Raw genomic sequence first — 16,767 nt, forward strand, 5'->3', positions numbered from 1 at the left:
GGTGAAAGAAGGCTGTCTTTGTGATCTGTTTAGTGTATTTGTCGAAGGAGAGGGTTTGGTCAAAGATGATGCCAAGATTCCGGATGTGAGGGGAGGTGGATACTGGGAAACCGTCGATGTTGAGGGCAAAGTTATGGGTGGATTTGGTGAGCGTTTTTGGGCCAATGATGATTATTTCAGATTTATCATAGTTAAGTTTGAGGAAGTTGATTTGAAGCCAGGATTTTATTTCAGTGATGCAGTTTGTCAGGATGGCGGTGGAGATGGACTTGGTGGAGATGAAAAGCTGGATGTCATCGGCGAAGCAGTGGAATTGGAGACCATGACGGTGGATTAAGTGACCAAGGGGGGACAGGTACAGGATGAAGAGGAGGGGGCCAAGAACTGAACCTTGGGGGACACCTTGGGGGAGGGGAGCAGTGGGGGATTTGCAGTTATTGATGGAGATGAACTGGCGTCTATCAGAGAGGTATGATTTGATCCAAGAGAGGGCAGTGCCGGTAGTGTTAAAGGTGGTTTCAAGTCTGGTGAGGAGGATGGTGTGATTGATGGTGTCAAAGGCGGCGTTGAGGTCGAGGAGGATGAGAATGTTGAGGTTGCCGGCGTCAGAGGAGAGGAGAAGGTCGTTGGTGATTTTGAGTAGAGCAGTTTCAGTACTGTGGTTGGAGCGGAATCCGGATTGGAATGTTTCATACAGGTTATTTGCAGAGAGGTGATGTTTGAGTTGAGTGGCTACAGCGCGTTCCAAAACTTTTGACAGAAAGGGTAGGTTGGAGATGGGTCTGAAGTTGTTTAGGGTGTCAGGGTTTAGTCCAGGTTTTTTCAGAATGTGGGTAACAGCAGCAATTTTGAGGGATGGTGGGACGATGCCTGTAGACAGGGAGGAGTTTATTGTTGCAGTGATAAGTGGAGAGAGAGCAGGAAGGGAGGCCTTGACAAAGCTGGAGGGGATGGGGTCAAGAGTGCAGGTGGCAGTTTTCATTCCTATGAGGAGTTCAGAGAGGTCAGTAGGGGAGACTGGGGAGAACTGAGACAGGGGTTGGCAGGATAAGGGGGGGCAGGTGGTTTGAGGGGGAGCGGGTGCGGTGGTGGTTAAACTGTTGTAGATGTTGTCAATTTTGCTTTGGAAGAATGAAAGGAAGGAGATGCAGTTGTCTACTGTGAATGACTGGGTGGTGGTGTTCAGGGGGCTGAGGAGTTTGTTTATTGTAGAGAAGATTGCTTTTGGGTTTCCAGAGCCAGAGTGGATAATTTGAGAGCAGTAGGCGGAGCGGGCGCGGGAGGGGGTATCTTTGTAGTGCTGTAGGTGGTCCTTGTAGGCTTGGGAGTGAATTGTGAAACCTGTTTTATTGCGGAGTCTTTCAAGTTGGCGAGCACGAGTTTTCATCAGGTGGAGTTCAGGGGTAAACCAGGGAGCAGAATGGGTGAAAGAAACTGTTTTGGTTTTTATAGGCGCAAGCTGGTCAAGGCAGGAGGAGAGAGTGTGGTTGTAGTAGTCAGTGAGGTCAGAAGGGGTGTGGAGGTCAACGAAGGGAGAAGTGGACATTTTTTCAGAGAGGGGGGATGAGAATGAGGTAGGTGAAAGAGCGTTTAGCTTACGGAAGTTGATAGTGCGATAATGCCTTGGTGCTGGGGTGGGGATGTTGATGGTCATAGTGATGGCCAAGTGGTCAGAGAGGGTGAGGTCGGAGCCAGAGAGATGGTGCAAAATTAATCCAGTAGAGCAGGCAAGGTCCAGAATGTGCCCACGGTTATGGGTAGGAAAGTTGACGTGTTGAGTGAGGTTAAAGCAGGTGAGTAAATCAGTGAAGTCAGTGGTTATTGTGGAGTCAGTGGAGTCTATGTGGCTATTGAAATCACCGAGGAGGAGGATTGAGGGGGAGAGGGAACAGAGCTGGGTCAGAAAGTAGGAGAAGTCAGACAGGAATGATGGGTGTGGTTTGGGAGGGTGGTAGACGACAGCCATGACTGACTGCGTGTGACCAGAGAGTTTAAAAGCCAGGTATTCAAATGATGGAGCAGATGAGATGGAGATGAGGGTGGTCTTGATGTCCTGTCGGTGTATTACGGCAATTCCACCACCTCGGCCCTCCGAGCGTGGTTTATTGATGTATGAATATCCATTGAGTGTAGTGAGGTTGAGTGAGAAGTAGTCCAGAGGTTGTTGCCAGGTTTCAGTGAGATAGAGAAAGTCCAGTTTATTATCCAGAATGTAGTCGTTCAGGATGAGGCTTTTGTTATTGAGGGACCGGGTATTGAACAGAGTGAGCTTCATGTTTGTTTGTATGGTGGGGATGAACTCAGGTGATTTAGCCAGGGTTTGCAGACAGGAGGTGCGATCGTGTGCGTTGCTGTGACCAGGTGCGCTGGGATGATGAGTGGGAGTGCGCTGAGCCGACCAGAGTACGGGAATGAAGTGACCTGTTTGTAAGTAAACAAACTTACGACCAGAGCCTCTATGAATATATGTGGGTCGTCGCAGGAGTCCGTGGTATTTGATTGCAGAGATGCATGATGGGGTGGAGTAAGTGTTGAGCAGAAGTAGCCTTGCAGCGGAGTACCTTAGAGCCATGTCAGGTATTTATAACTATAAGCTATTTATACACGTTATCACTGCAGGAAAAACGCCTTGGGGGGAAGCAGGACATTATTGGTATTCATATTGTTGTAATAACATTAATAATATGCGATTATCATTAATTTTGTTGCTGAAAGCATCTTTGGAAAAACACCATGATAATTCTTCTTCTTTGGAAAAACGCCATGATAAAGCTAATTTAACATTGATCTACACCTCAACATGCAACCCCATTGATGGCAATGGCCGGGAAAACCCGCTCGGGGGAGAAAGCTCCCTTGGGGAGGGGGGGGGGGCAAATGAATGTGCTACAACCTCCATTGTGTAACGCTTCGTCATCCTGTCAAGTTTGGTTGAGATTGGATAAGTAACGATGGAATGTATTGGGGTCAAAAATTAATCAGACAAACAGACAGACACCAAATGGCATATTTTAGTATGATGATGATGATGCTGATGGAGAACGCAGATTGTTGGCATTTCCATAAACCTTCAGTTTAGCAGTACTTCAGCAAATTTTTACGCTGTCTCAACCAATGAAATTTGCCGCGCGCTTTCAGGGCGGAGTAACAGCGAGATTGAGAAAAAAAAATTGGTGGCACCTAGCGATGCAGCCACAGAACAAACTTCGTCCAAAAGATCTGTCTTTTGTTAGTGCATCTAAAAATCTTCTCAAAGATCGTTCCGAAATCGACAGTTTCTCCAAAAAGAGTTGGCAGCAGGCTCAACTTTGGACTGTTCCATTTGACCCATCAGCTTCGTATGGTTGCCATCGTACCTGTTATTTAAAGTTTACAAACAAAGATAATATATATTGTGCTCAGACGCGCAAAGCAATAGTTGAAAAGACCCTTCCCATGTCCTGTTGCTTAAGACTGCGCAAGGTTAGGTATTCAATTTACACCCACGTGTACGTAATATATAGACAGTCACAAATATGGTTTACAAATAAATGTTCTCAATAAGTATGGGATAAACTGTGCACTTGTGATCGGGAATGCAATCAGATTACCAATTATAGTATCATTGTAGTGATATTTGCAAAACTTCGACCAGGTAAAACTCGCAATTGATCAGATAACGATTTTAAACGCACCTTATGGAAATCCTCATGCAGTGTCCCCAAACTCCCGCGAACAGAACCACTCTTGAGACCAGCAATCAGTCGGGGCGTTGTCGCGGTCCACCCTGGCGCACAGAGGGGGGACTTTGGGGGGCAAATGAGAGTGTGGGGGTGACCAGGTATGCAAACAAACGAACAGCCCATTATGTAGGCTCTGGTGGTGCTCGACCAAGCACTGACCGTGGTCCTTAAGCGAGCTTGGCATCTCTGCACCCTTTACTAAACATGACGGTCTTGTCGTGTTTGGGTATTTGGCCAGAAAAACGCATCGAGTTCAATTGTCCGTGCTCTGGTGCCTTGACCCGACTCATTGCGCCGTGGACTATTTAGTCCTTATCAGTCGCTGACCCCAAGAAACTCAAAAGGGGGAAAGGCTGCTTTGTGTTTAGTCTACTAATTGTACACCGCCTGACGCCCAATTTCACGTGAGCCAAAACAGATGGACGCAAGGTATGAACTTTCCAGGAAATTTGCTCTCAGGGGAGAAGCACATCAAACTGGCGACGCCATGCCAGAACCAGTCAGTGGCTTCTTAAAGAGAAGAACATAACAAAGATATAGCGTTTAAAACAACGCCCTACGCTACATCATAGCCCGTCCATTAACATTCGTACGTCGAGTTTGGTCCCAGCCCGGTCTGGCATTTCTTGGACCTGGAAAAAGATGAGGGAGGGGGCTCAAGCCTTAATTGCTGTTTATGTCTGCAGGAGCCCCGGCTCGCTACGCCAGTGAAGGGCATCTGTTTTTCTGGAGCATTCCGCGCTCTCATGCTTCGGCCTGCTCCGGGTGCCTGGTATACCATGGGCCGAACGGTCCAACGAGACCCCCACCCTTGGGCGAATTCGGTGCCGCTGCCCAAAATGATTTCGCCTAATCCTTTGACTCGACGGCGAGCATTGGTGGTCCCCGTGCGGGGCTTACCCGTGGCGCTGTGATCTTACGGAATTGCACGTTAGAGCAGGCCAGTTTGCACTCGATCATAATACTTGAGGATCGCTCGGGCTGCCATATGAAACCAGCCCTAATACTTTGATACGTCGAGCATTTAGGCGCTCATTCGAGGCGCGCAGTGCCGCTGTCAACGCAATTGTAATTTTCAACCCGAACCCCCACCAAACAACCTCCAGCTACTCCCCCCTCAAGTTCCTTCCCAAAAAAAAACCGTCTGCCCCCCCCCCCCTCCCAAGCATGGCTCCCTTCCAAGCTCTGCTCTCTCCCCTCGTTGGTACTTTCATCAGCACTGGGTGCGCTCATGCAGGGATGTCTCAAGCGATCGGTTAAAATTGCCGTTACGGTCTATGTTTGAAAACTTACCAAAGTGCTTGAAGGTCCAGGGTGTGTGGTTAGGATTTTATAGGAAAGAGTTGCAGCTTCTTTGGGATCTCAAACAGCACCGCTAAGATGTTGGTGTGGTGGGCCGGGGGTAAAAAAAACAACAAAAAACCCCATTCCGACAAGTGAGATTCTGAAGGTGAATAAAAAATTCGCAAAAGGATGCACAACCTAACAAAAAAACCCAAAGCATTGACAATGCCATAATTAAACTAATCGTAAACATGCAAAGCCATACAGAAATCACATATCCTTAACAAACGACATAAGTCATCGCAAACACGCAATCCCATCTAAATTCATCGTAAACATGCAATTCCATCCAAAAAAACCCAAAACATTAACGCCATAATTATGCTCATCGAAAACAAAAATCTCAACCAAAAATCCCAAATCCATAAATGCCATAAAATAATCGAAAACCTGCAATCCCATTCAGAAATCCCAAATATTTAACAAACACCATAAAATAATCAAAAACATACAATCCCATTCAAAAATCCAAAATATTTAACAAACGCCATAAAATCATCGAAAACATGCAATCCCATACATAAACCCAAACCCTAAAGCACCACAAATTAACCTTGTCGAAAACGCACAATCCCATCTAAGCTTATCATAAACATGTAATCCCATCCAAAAATCCCAAATCCTTAACAAACGCCTAAAATAATCGGAAACACCCAATCCCATACAAAAATTCCAAATCCATAACAAATGCCATAAAATCATCGAAAATATGCAATCCCATCCAAAAATTCCAAATATTTAACAAACGTTATAAAATCATCGTAACACACTATCGCGTCCATAAATCCAAACCCTTAAACACCACAATTAACCTAATCGAAAACACACAATATTATCTAAGCTTATCAAAAACATGTAATCCCATCCAAAAATCCCAAATCTTTAACAAACGCCACAATTTAACCTCATGGAAAACACACAATACCATCTAAAGTCACCATAAACATGTAATTGCAATCCCATCCAAAAATCCCAAATATTTAACAAACGTTATAAAATCATCGTAACACACTATCCCATACAAAAATTCCAAATCCATAACAAATGCCAAAAAATCATCGAAAATATGCAATCCCATCCAAAAATTCCAAATATTTAACAAACGTTATAAAATCATCGTAACACACTATCCCGTCCATAAATCCAAACCCTTAAACACCACAATTAACCTAATCGAAAACACACAATATTATCTAAGCTTATCAAAAACATGTAATCCCATCCAAAAATCCCAAATCTTTAACAAACGCCACAATACCATCTAAAATCACCATAAACATGTAATTGCAATCCCATCCAAAAATCCCAAATCCTTAACAAACGCTATAAAATCATCGCAAACACCCAATCCCATACAAAAATCCCAAATCATGATATATATATATATAACCGTTGCCTCGAATGAAAGGTCACTCAAGATCCCAGATTGCCAGCAAGGAAATTCGATCAAAAGCCATGTTATGACGTACTAACGAGGGTGCTATATATAATGTATATAATGTATATATTAAGGGCGCCCTCATTAACGAGCGCACGAAACTCGTCTAAATGGCAAAGACCGCGCGCAAATTGCGAGCCCCGGGTTGTGAGCGACCCCTCGTAGCCGGCCGTGCCCGGCATAGTAATTTAAACCATGCTCGACGCCGCCGAGAAGCTTGGTAAAGATCGCCGCCGACGTTTATCCGTCCGTGCAAATTATCATGAGCAAAGGCAGGACGAGGGCTGCAGGAAACAGAGCCGCAGCGGCCGCGTACATGAAAGCCCCGCAGCACGTTTGTGTTCCGTGCCAGGCGCGCCACTCGCTCCGTACTTACCGAACAGCAGCGCGACCTGAACATGGAGGGTCTATGGCGGCCCTTGGTTGTGCCTGCGTGACCCGCGCCGCCCGGTCTACGTGAGTTAGCCCGTTGGCAATTCTGTATGTGCGATTGTGCGTGTCCTCCATGGAGCGACCGAGCGAGAAGCCGAATCGTGACGTCACTCGAGGTCATGTCACGCATGCGCGATGACGTGCTCTCTCTCGCCCAGCCTCGCATTTACGTGATACGTTGATTAAAGGTGGCTGCTGTGGGCTATTTTTAGAAACAAGGTAAACATGCGGTGATTAGGTGAACAGGAGTGCGATTTTAAGTTTAGGAGGATAACTTTGGGGATGCCATCATTAAATGTTCCCTCTTCCCGAGGGGAGACCTTCCAGGCTACTTTTCAATGCAAATCGTGCGTTACGTATGTTAAATGTGAATAACGCAAGACGCGCCACGTCCACCTCATACGTCATACAGCACGTGTGGGTCAAAGGGCACCACCTGAAATTCCAATATAACTTTCAGAGTCGCATCTCATCCTTCCTCCCGGTGTTCATCAATGTTTGCACCGATCATCAGAGGTACTCGTGTCCAGAAGTACCGGTACTTGGTAAAAGTTAAACACAGCGATTATTCGTGAAGAGTAGGTGAGTTATTACCGGCATCATGAACAAATTACAAATTCCCACTCAAATCACCTTCGGTCGAACGTCAGGCCTAGCCATCCGGTTCGTGAAAGACTTGGCCCAAAACCGTTCCACCGCTGACCCCCATAAGGTGGGCATATTTATGGCTCTCGACGAAGTACTAGTGTCGTAGAGGTAGTGATCGAAGGAAGGAAAATTGGTTTGTAAAATTTAACTCGACTCATCACCAAAAGATGGACCTCAGCAGACAGATGTATGACGTCATTTGTGCCTTGATGATCACTTGAAAAAGAAGAAAAACCAACTATTTGAACTTTATCATTTCCGAGACCTTCAGAAGTTTGTCCCATAACGCTCTTTAAATAGTAAAACTTATTATACATTATATTATAGTCTTAACCACAAATGACGTCATCAATCACGTCATTTGACGATTTCGAAATACGTCACAAAAATGTCCTTTCTGCTTCGAGCAGAACGTTTTAAACATCGGGACACACGTCACTGACAAACAGGATGACAAGAACACCAACAAGACAACCACCATTCATTGGCAGATCTCATGAAGGCCTCTCTATCCCAAAACCTCACTAACCTGGGGTTTGGGCCCCCCTGTGCTTCTGATCTTTTCAGCCACACCCCCACCAAGCCGAGGGTTAAAAGGTCTTTACCCAGCAGATCGAGGGCAGAAATGTTGTTGACAAATCACGGTGGTTGGTAAACAACGTTCGATTTACCTGTGTTTGCTATGCGTGACGTTGTTGCATATGACATCGTGGAATTGTGCGCACGAGCTGGGTCAACGTTGAGTGCAAAACCCACCTTTCCCGTAATGATCCGATTGGTATTTGTTGTGAAGAGAACAAGTGCGGGTATATCCAGGAAGACTCGGTAGGTAGGCCTACGTTCCATCGATACACACGAACGATCAGATCGAGTGCTTCAAATCATTCATATCCACGTGACCACGAGCCCACGACCATTACCTGGTTCCCTGCTTGGTGTGGGTTCCGCAACGTACCGGTTTCAGCTTGGTGTGCTGCTCCTGGACTCTGTGTCCTTCTCTCTTGACAAGGTGGAGAAATTTTTGTCAAATCTCGACTCTGATTCTGCAACTGGACCAGACGGCATCAGCCCACAGATCCAAAAATCCTGCTCTTCCGCTCTATCTCACCCTCTCTCTGTTCTCTTCACCCTCTCTTTTGCTCAAGGTCATCTGCCATCTGCTTGAAAATCAGCCAACATAACAGCTTTACACAAAAAAGGTGTAAAAACAGATCTTTGCAACGACAGACCAATCAGCCTGCTCCCAATAAACAGCAAGGTTATGGAATCCATCATCGCTTCTGACATCAAATCTTTCCTCTTCTCCAATGGCTTGATCTCGGATCATCAATTTAGTTTCACACCAGGTCACTCTACTCTGGACATGCTGCTTCTGCTGTCGCAACAATGGATGGAGGTCCTCAATGCCAAACAGGAAATTAGAGCTGTCTCCGTTGACATATCACGTGCTTTCAATACGGTCTGGCACCCCGCTCTGCTCACCAAACTCTCCTCCTTTGGTATCCATGGAAATCTCCACGCTGGGCTGGCAGACTTCCTCTCTCATCGTAGTCAACGTGTGGCCCTGAATGGGTTTCTCTCATCTCCTCTTCCTGTTCAGGCTGGAGTTCCCCAAAGCAGTGTTCTGGGCCCTGTTAACCATAAGAGGGTTGCAGGCAGATCTTGTGCGACCTGCAGGAATATTTGGGGGACAGAGCCCAGAGAGAGCTGGGGGACTGGCTGGGGGACAGGCTCTCTCTGGGAACAATCTGGAATCCTGACAAATCTCACACTCTTACGATGTCTCTCCGAAAAGACTGATTGGACAACCCTCCCATCTACTTTCTGAACAATCCTCTCCAAGAAGTTCTGTCGCTCAAGCTTTTGGGTCTCACTATCTGCCATGATCTTTCCTGGGAAAACCACATTTCCAAGCTGGCCTCCAAAGCCAGTCGCCGACTGGGCATCCTCCGTCGTGCGAAGTCCTTCCTTGGCACACCTGAGCTCCTCACCACATATAAGGCTTTCATCCGCAGCTCAATGGAATACTGCTCTCCCCTCTGGGCTGGTGCTCCTGCCTCACACCTAGCTCGTCTTCACGCTGTTGAAACCAAAGCGTTCAGAATCATTGGAATCTCCTGCGATGACGATATCTCCGAGGGCCTTTCACTTACTCACCGCAGGCAGGTTGGTGGTCTTTCCGTCTTCTACCGACTCCTCTCCGGCCTTGCTCCCCCAGCTCTCTCTGGGCTCTGTCCCCCAAATATTCCTGCAGGTCGCACAAGATCTGCCTGCAACCCTCTTATGGTTAAACTGCCAAAATCAAGACTCTCTGCTCACCTTCACTCCTTCATTCCTCTTTTCTCCCGCCTCTGGAACAAACTCCCTCACTCTCTTCAATCCCACTCCTCCCTCCAGGTCTTTAAAACGGCTGTTCACCACCATCTCTTATCTTTCCCAATCCAAAACCTTGAACTTTTCTACCCCCGCTAATTTCACCCCAAATCCACTTTTTTGAGGTGACTTTTGTCTTCTTTCCTGGAAGTCCTTGCGTTTTATACCGATCCTGCCTCCCCCCAGGCCCTCTGCCTCCCACACATCTCCCGATGTCCCTGCCCTCAAAGTTGTGTTTGTGTGCTTCCTCCCCTTCTCTCCCCATCTTGTCGACCGCTCCCCTTTTTATATACTTTGTTTGCTTGTTTGTTTGATTTGTTTGTTTGATAAATGTTAGCTCTTTCACGAGCCTCGACTCTGTATGCAAAACCCCTCCCACCCATTTTGCCATGCATTCTCCCCCAAAGCCCTCTCCCTCCCACAGATCTCCCGATGTCCCTGCTCTCAAATGTTGTACTTGTGTGCTTCCCTCTCTCCCCACCATCTTGTCTCCCGCTCCCTTTATCATATGTTTTATGTCAGTTTTTTTTTTTTGTGATTAATGTTAGCTCTTACACAAGCCTCGACCTTGTCTTTAAAAAACCCCAAAAAAAACAACCGTATGGATACATATAAGTCAGGGCAGCAACTTGGTTTCCCCATTGGTGATGACACGGACAACTCAGAGACCGGACGGGGTTCTCTGGTCAGCAGAAGGTTCGCACGATCATGGTGGAGTTGATTGCCGTGGGACTCAAATATTGAGTGCGCTCGAGAGAGAGAGCTGCTGGGACCGCCCGTGTGAGTGCACCTGGAGAAGACCCCGAAAACACAATGATCATGGGTTCCAGGTGAGAATGGGGGGGCATCGATGAGCATTAGGCTGTTTAAATGTATTTATTTCGTCACAAGGGACAGACCGGCACACATTGACGTACTGTTTTCAAGAGGGACTGTGTGATATTTAACGATCCACCAATCTGGGAGGTGCAGCCACTGGTCTATTCATTTTATACATTGATCTGAGGCTCAAGGAGGAGCTCATCCCCGCAAGGTACGCAACGATCATTGATTGATACCTGCGGAACATCAGCATAACCATTGAGGTAGGAGGTCGGAAATCGAACCCTGAACGGACTGATTAAAGGCGGGGACAACACATACAAGTAATTCCCTTATAAAACATTAAAAGCTGCTACCCCCCTCCCCCCGCCCCCCTCCCTGGCACCCCCCAGCCCCCCCCCCCCCCCCCAGGCACCCCTCCCCCCCCCACCCCCCCCCCCCCCCCCCCCAGAGGGTGAGGGGTAGGAAGGAAGGTGGAAGGGATTTTATGGTCATGAAAGAATAACGTACAAACAATATTGAAAACCAAATTTTACTATGGCAATCCACCATAGATCCACGGTAACACACCAACCTCCTAAAAAGCAACCACACACACAAAAACCTCTCAAAAATCAACCGCACATACAAAAACGAACATCACACATACAAACCTCCCAACAATCAACCCCACACACAAAAACCTCCCAAACATCAACTGTACACATCAAAACGAAACGGCACATACAAACATCCCAAAAATCAACCACACACACAAAAACCTCTCAAAATTCAACCACACACGTAAAAACGAACATTGCACATACAAACCTCCCAAACATCAACCGCACACATAAAAACCTCCCAAACATCAACTGTACACATAAAAACGAAACGGCACATACAAACCTGCCAAAAATCAACCGCACACCCAAAAACCTCCCAAACATCAACCGTACACATAAAAACCTCCCAAAAATCAACCACACACAAAAACCTCTCGAAATTCAACCACACGCATGAAAACCTCCCAAAAATCAACCACACACAAAAACTCCCAAAAATCAACCGCACACATAAAAACGAACATTGCACATACAAACCTCACAAAAATCAACCGCACACATAAAAACAAACATTGCACATACAAACCTCACAAAAATCAACCGCACACATAAAAACGAACATGGTACATGGTACACATTGCACATACAAACCTCCCAAAAATCAACCCCAAACACAAAAATCTCCCAAAAATCAACCGTACACATAAAAACGAACATGGTACATACAAACCTCCCAAAAATCAACCGCACACATAAAAACGAACACGGCACATACAAACCTCCCAAAAATCAACAACACACAAAAACACAAACATCCCAAAAATCAAACCAGCACACACAAACGAACACCACACAAACAAACCTCCCAAAAATCAACCCCGCAAACAAACACAAACCTCCCAAGAATCAACTCCGCACACAAAAACCTCCCAAAAAGAACCACCCACACAAAATCCCCCCAAAAATCAAGCCTGCACAAGAACCATCCAAAAATCAGCCCCCCACACACAAACACAAACATCCCAAAAATCAACCCAGCACACACAAACGACCACCACACAAACAAACCTCCCAAAATTCAACCCCGCACACAAACACAAACCTCCCAAGAATCAACTCCGCACACACAATCCTCCCAAAAATGAACCTCACACAAAAAACTCCCCAAATGAACCCTGCACACATAAACCACCCAAAAATCAACCGCCCACATCAAAACGAACACGGCACATACAAACTTCCCAAAAATAAACCACACAAAAACCTCCCAAAATCAACCACACATAAAAACGAACACGGCACATACAAACCTCCCAAAAAACAACCCTGCACACAAAAACATCCCAAAAATCAACCCCACATACAAAAACATCCCAAAAATCAACCCCACATACAAAAACATCCGAAAAATCAACCCCACATAAAAACATCCCAAAAATCAACCCCACAAATAAAAACATCCCAAAAATCAACCACACATAAAAACGAAGACGGCACATGCAAACCTCCCAAAAATCAACCACACACATAAACTTCCCAAAATCAACCACACATAAAACGAACACGGCACATACAAACCTCCCAAAAATCGACCCGTACACAAAAAACTCCGAAAAATCAACCTTGCACACAAAAACATCCGAAAAATCAACCCCACATACAAAAACATCCCAAAAATCAACCCCACACAAAAACCTCCCAAAATCAACCACACATAAAAACGAACACGGCACATACAAACCTCACAAAAATCAACCCCACATAAAAACATCCCAAAAATCAACTCTTCCAAAAATCAAAAACTCCCCAAAAATCAACCCCGCACACAAAAATGAAACGCGCACACATAAAAAGAGCCCACACACACAAAACACCCCTCAAAGTGAGCCCCACGCACACAACGCCCCCCCCCCCCCAAATGAAACACGAGCCCCACACCCACAAACCACGCGCAAAGAACCGAAATGTTTTTCCATATGGCGAGAGTATGTTTACCCTGAAACCACAAAGCACAATTAATTACGCTGAGAAGCGACTAATTCCACGTGCGCGCACTTCTCCGCGGGTTGCATTTGATTATGGCGCTGAGAATTTTATTGCTTTCATTAGAACTCACTTGAAAATAGTTGGGGTTTATGTGAGCGGTAAAACGAAACCACCAAAAAAATTCAAATCTCACCGCAGGGTGAACTCGCGCGTTTTACAAAAGGCCACGTGGAGGTCCTCGGTGGCTCGGTCGATCACAAAGCGGAGAAAATGCATTGAAACGCCCGGGCGGATTCCACCCGGGAAAGGTCAACACCGAGCGGGCTTAACGTGGACCGTGGTTGCGCCTTTGAACTGGAAACAGAACTCGAGCAGGGGATGAACCCGAGTAGGCCATTCGATCAAAGTCCCGAATAAAAGGACATCGTCGGCAGACGGAACTCGATACGCCAAACGCTGCGAATACATCATTTCCTTCTTAAATTACGAGGTACAACTCATGCGACACTCCGTACAAAATTACTGAGACTGCCTGACTCGTCTCTTCGGGTCCATCAATTGATTACGTACGCCAATATGGCGAGATTTTTTATTTATTCAAGCCTGGACTCGATGCCCGTCCCACTGTAAACTGTCGGTGCTTTGCCGTCGTCTTCCCAGAAAACTCTACAGTACCAAAGTACAAATAACCCAATACTGATCAGGTGACCCAACTTGTCTGACCAAAGATCCCACGCAGAGGGTCGGCGAGTTATCGCCGGCATTCTGACGAATAACAAATTCCTGCTCAAAACTGCGCTTACAAAGCAGCTTTGGCCCCATCTCTCAATGGTGAAGAATTACCTAGAACATTAAAAAAAATTTATCGGATCGGTATCCGGATCATCACAATAATGTAATCAGTTTTTCCTCGTCACACACCCAACCTGCCCACCGGGTTTCATCCAAATCCGTCCACAACTTTGAGATACCCTGTTCACAGACAGACGAACAGACGGGGGAGAAAACATAACCTCAATCCATCCACCTTCGGTTGTGGGAGTAACAGAATCACGCATCAAGATGTTCACGTATCACACGAGAACGGCCATCTTCGGCTATACGAAAAGAGCGACTATTCTCTACTCCCAAGCTTCTTTAGCCTCCCTCTCCATCCCATAACTGTCATTCCTTCTCATATACCTTTTCTCATTTTGAATTTAGCCCTGAACCCAAGTCCCCATGGAACCGCCTTTCGAGGCCATTTTTCCCCGCAGAGCAGGGTTGGCCTTTTTTGGGCACCATGGTCCCCTTTTTGAAGCAATGTTTTATGGCCGGATGCCCTTCCTGCCACCAACCCTGTTAGTCACCTCTTGCGACACAGGGAATCACCAGTGAACTGGTACTCAATTTGCCGACCTCGGAAGGATGACAGGCTGAGTCAACCCCCCTGGTGTTAATTCAGCGATCAATTGGGATTCGAACTCAGGATCCTAGGATCCCAAGCCAGCACCCTAACCGCTAGGCCAACACCAGGCCAACAACCCAAGTCCCCATGGGTATGTAATAAATCGATAACCCATTACGAAGATTCTTCCTGAGATCTGATTGTGATTCGACTTCTACTATATCTTATGAGATATACAAATTCTACGGTAAAGAAATCTTTGGTAAGGGATACCTGTATGACAAGTCACATGAGCACAAGAACAAATCTGCAGTCTCTGTAGAACTCCAAATGTTTTTATTGCTTTAACACCAAGAGATACAGAGGACTCAGCATGACATGGAACTTCAGGCAAATTTCTTGTTTATTGCTTTTTAAGGGAATTCACATGATTACTAGAACGAAGTGACTAAGACCTACAAGTCGCACGGTAAATATAATTTGTGGCTCAAAATACAGTTAAAAGCAACTATGATCAAACAAACTTGCACCTGCACAAAATCTCCTCTTCATGCACCTTCACACGTCTGATGAGCCTTGCGTTGGCTTCACGGTTAAGATGTTAGGGTCCTGAGTTTGAGCCCCTGTCGTGCCATTGAAATAACTCCAGGTGGGTTGATTCAGCCTGCCATCCTTCCGAGATCGGCAAAATGAGCACCAGCTTACTGGTAAGAGGGGGCACTGCAACAGCGGCACAGACGCAACCCAGAAAATGATGCAGCCAAGCAGCCACAGGCTATACACCACCCACCACCACACGTCCGATAACCAGTACTCCTCCGACGATGACAGAACTCACCCCATCCCGTGGGCTAAGTGTAAACAACAAAACAGGTGCCAACATCGACATTGTCTGCTGGAAAAGAAGGCCACACAACTTCAAGGACCTTCTCCAATAAGGGGACAGCAATCATATACGCCCTTGACATTTAGGACGGACAAATGAAGTACCGAAGGTGTACTTCAAGGTCCAATTCGTGGAGGTGCGTCCACTGCTGGCAACAGGGTGGCGCAAGACACTCTAATGGGCGTCAAAGTCATCTCCCAGGTCCACGTTATTCAATCACAGCATCCAAAACAGAGCAGCAATGAACCAGGAGGCATGGATTTCATTTGGATCTTGATTAAAATTACATTATTTATAACTCATATTATTACACATTTATAGTGTTAATATTACACTATCCTATGTTACACTATTACACTATCCTATTAGTGGGGCGGCTTAGCCCAAATATTCAAAAGAATTGTGCATTTTGTGATACAAGCACCAAATTTGGCACAAATGTACATTAATATGTTGCGAACATTTTCAGATATTGGGCCACTTGAAATTCCGTAATTTTTTTTTTCAATTTTTTTCAAATTTCGTAATTTCAAATTTTTCGGGTGACACCGTCACAATTTCGGTCTTCGAGGCCGGCCGATAGGCAAAGTGTGACCGGAAGGGACGAGGTTCTCCTGACCACGTGGCCCTCGATCTGGGAAGCGAGAGGCGTTCCATTAGTGGACGCGCCCCTCACGCCCGACTTTTGGGCGGCCCCGGCAGGCCGTTTGTTTTGACGTTCCGTGACAGGCCCCGCACCCCCACCTCCGGGCCGACCGGAAGCTTGTGCTGAGTACATCATACCTGAACAACTCAGTGAGGCAGAACACAGCAGTGCACACCAGGGTGACCCCTTCAGTGCATAAACCAATTAACCTGTCCACTGCAGGGCATATAGAAATGAAGTTATTTTCTGCATATAATAATAATATAAGTTCAGTTCTATATAACAATTTCTGTTATCACCACTACCACTACAACTACCACTACTACAAGCTTTGTCTGGAATTTTGTGGACTAACAGACAAACAGACATACAGACATACAGACAAGCTGGGATCAAAACATTACCTCCTTCCACCATTGAGTGTAGAGGTAAACATCATGGAAATTATATCATGCCCTAGATTTAATTCATGCTTACCCGTGTATTTGCTTCACTGGTTCACAAGGTCTTTTGCATACATGTAATTCAGACTCTCGTC

The 16,767-nt window shown here is 46.1% G+C and overlaps 2 protein-coding genes across 4 annotated transcripts in view; both read right to left on the reverse strand.

Annotated features, from left to right (window-relative positions):
* Positions 1-4,159, reverse strand: part of LOC137437323 (uncharacterized) — a 62,270-nt gene extending 58,111 nt beyond the window's left edge. Inside the window, exon 1 of the mRNA XM_078766111.1 lies at positions 3,675-4,159. The gene's annotated coding sequence lies outside the window, so the exon portion shown is untranslated. The remainder of the gene's footprint in view (positions 1-3,674) is intronic.
* Positions 4,160-15,016: 10,857 nt separating this feature from the next.
* The window catches only part of LOC137437647 (SUMO-specific isopeptidase USPL1), an 83,215-nt gene continuing 81,464 nt past the window's right edge, over positions 15,017-16,767 (reverse strand). For all 3 annotated transcript variants that reach the window (XM_068132124.2, XM_068132126.2, XM_068132125.2), the window contains one exon: positions 15,017-15,940. The gene's annotated coding sequence lies outside the window, so the exon portion shown is untranslated. The remainder of the gene's footprint in view (positions 15,941-16,767) is intronic.

The sequence above is a fragment of the Myxine glutinosa genome, chromosome 12 (genome assembly GCF_964187855.1).
Source record: "Myxine glutinosa chromosome 12, kmMyxGlut1.1, whole genome shotgun sequence".
Taxonomy (NCBI): Eukaryota; Metazoa; Chordata; class Myxini; order Myxiniformes; family Myxinidae; genus Myxine; species Myxine glutinosa.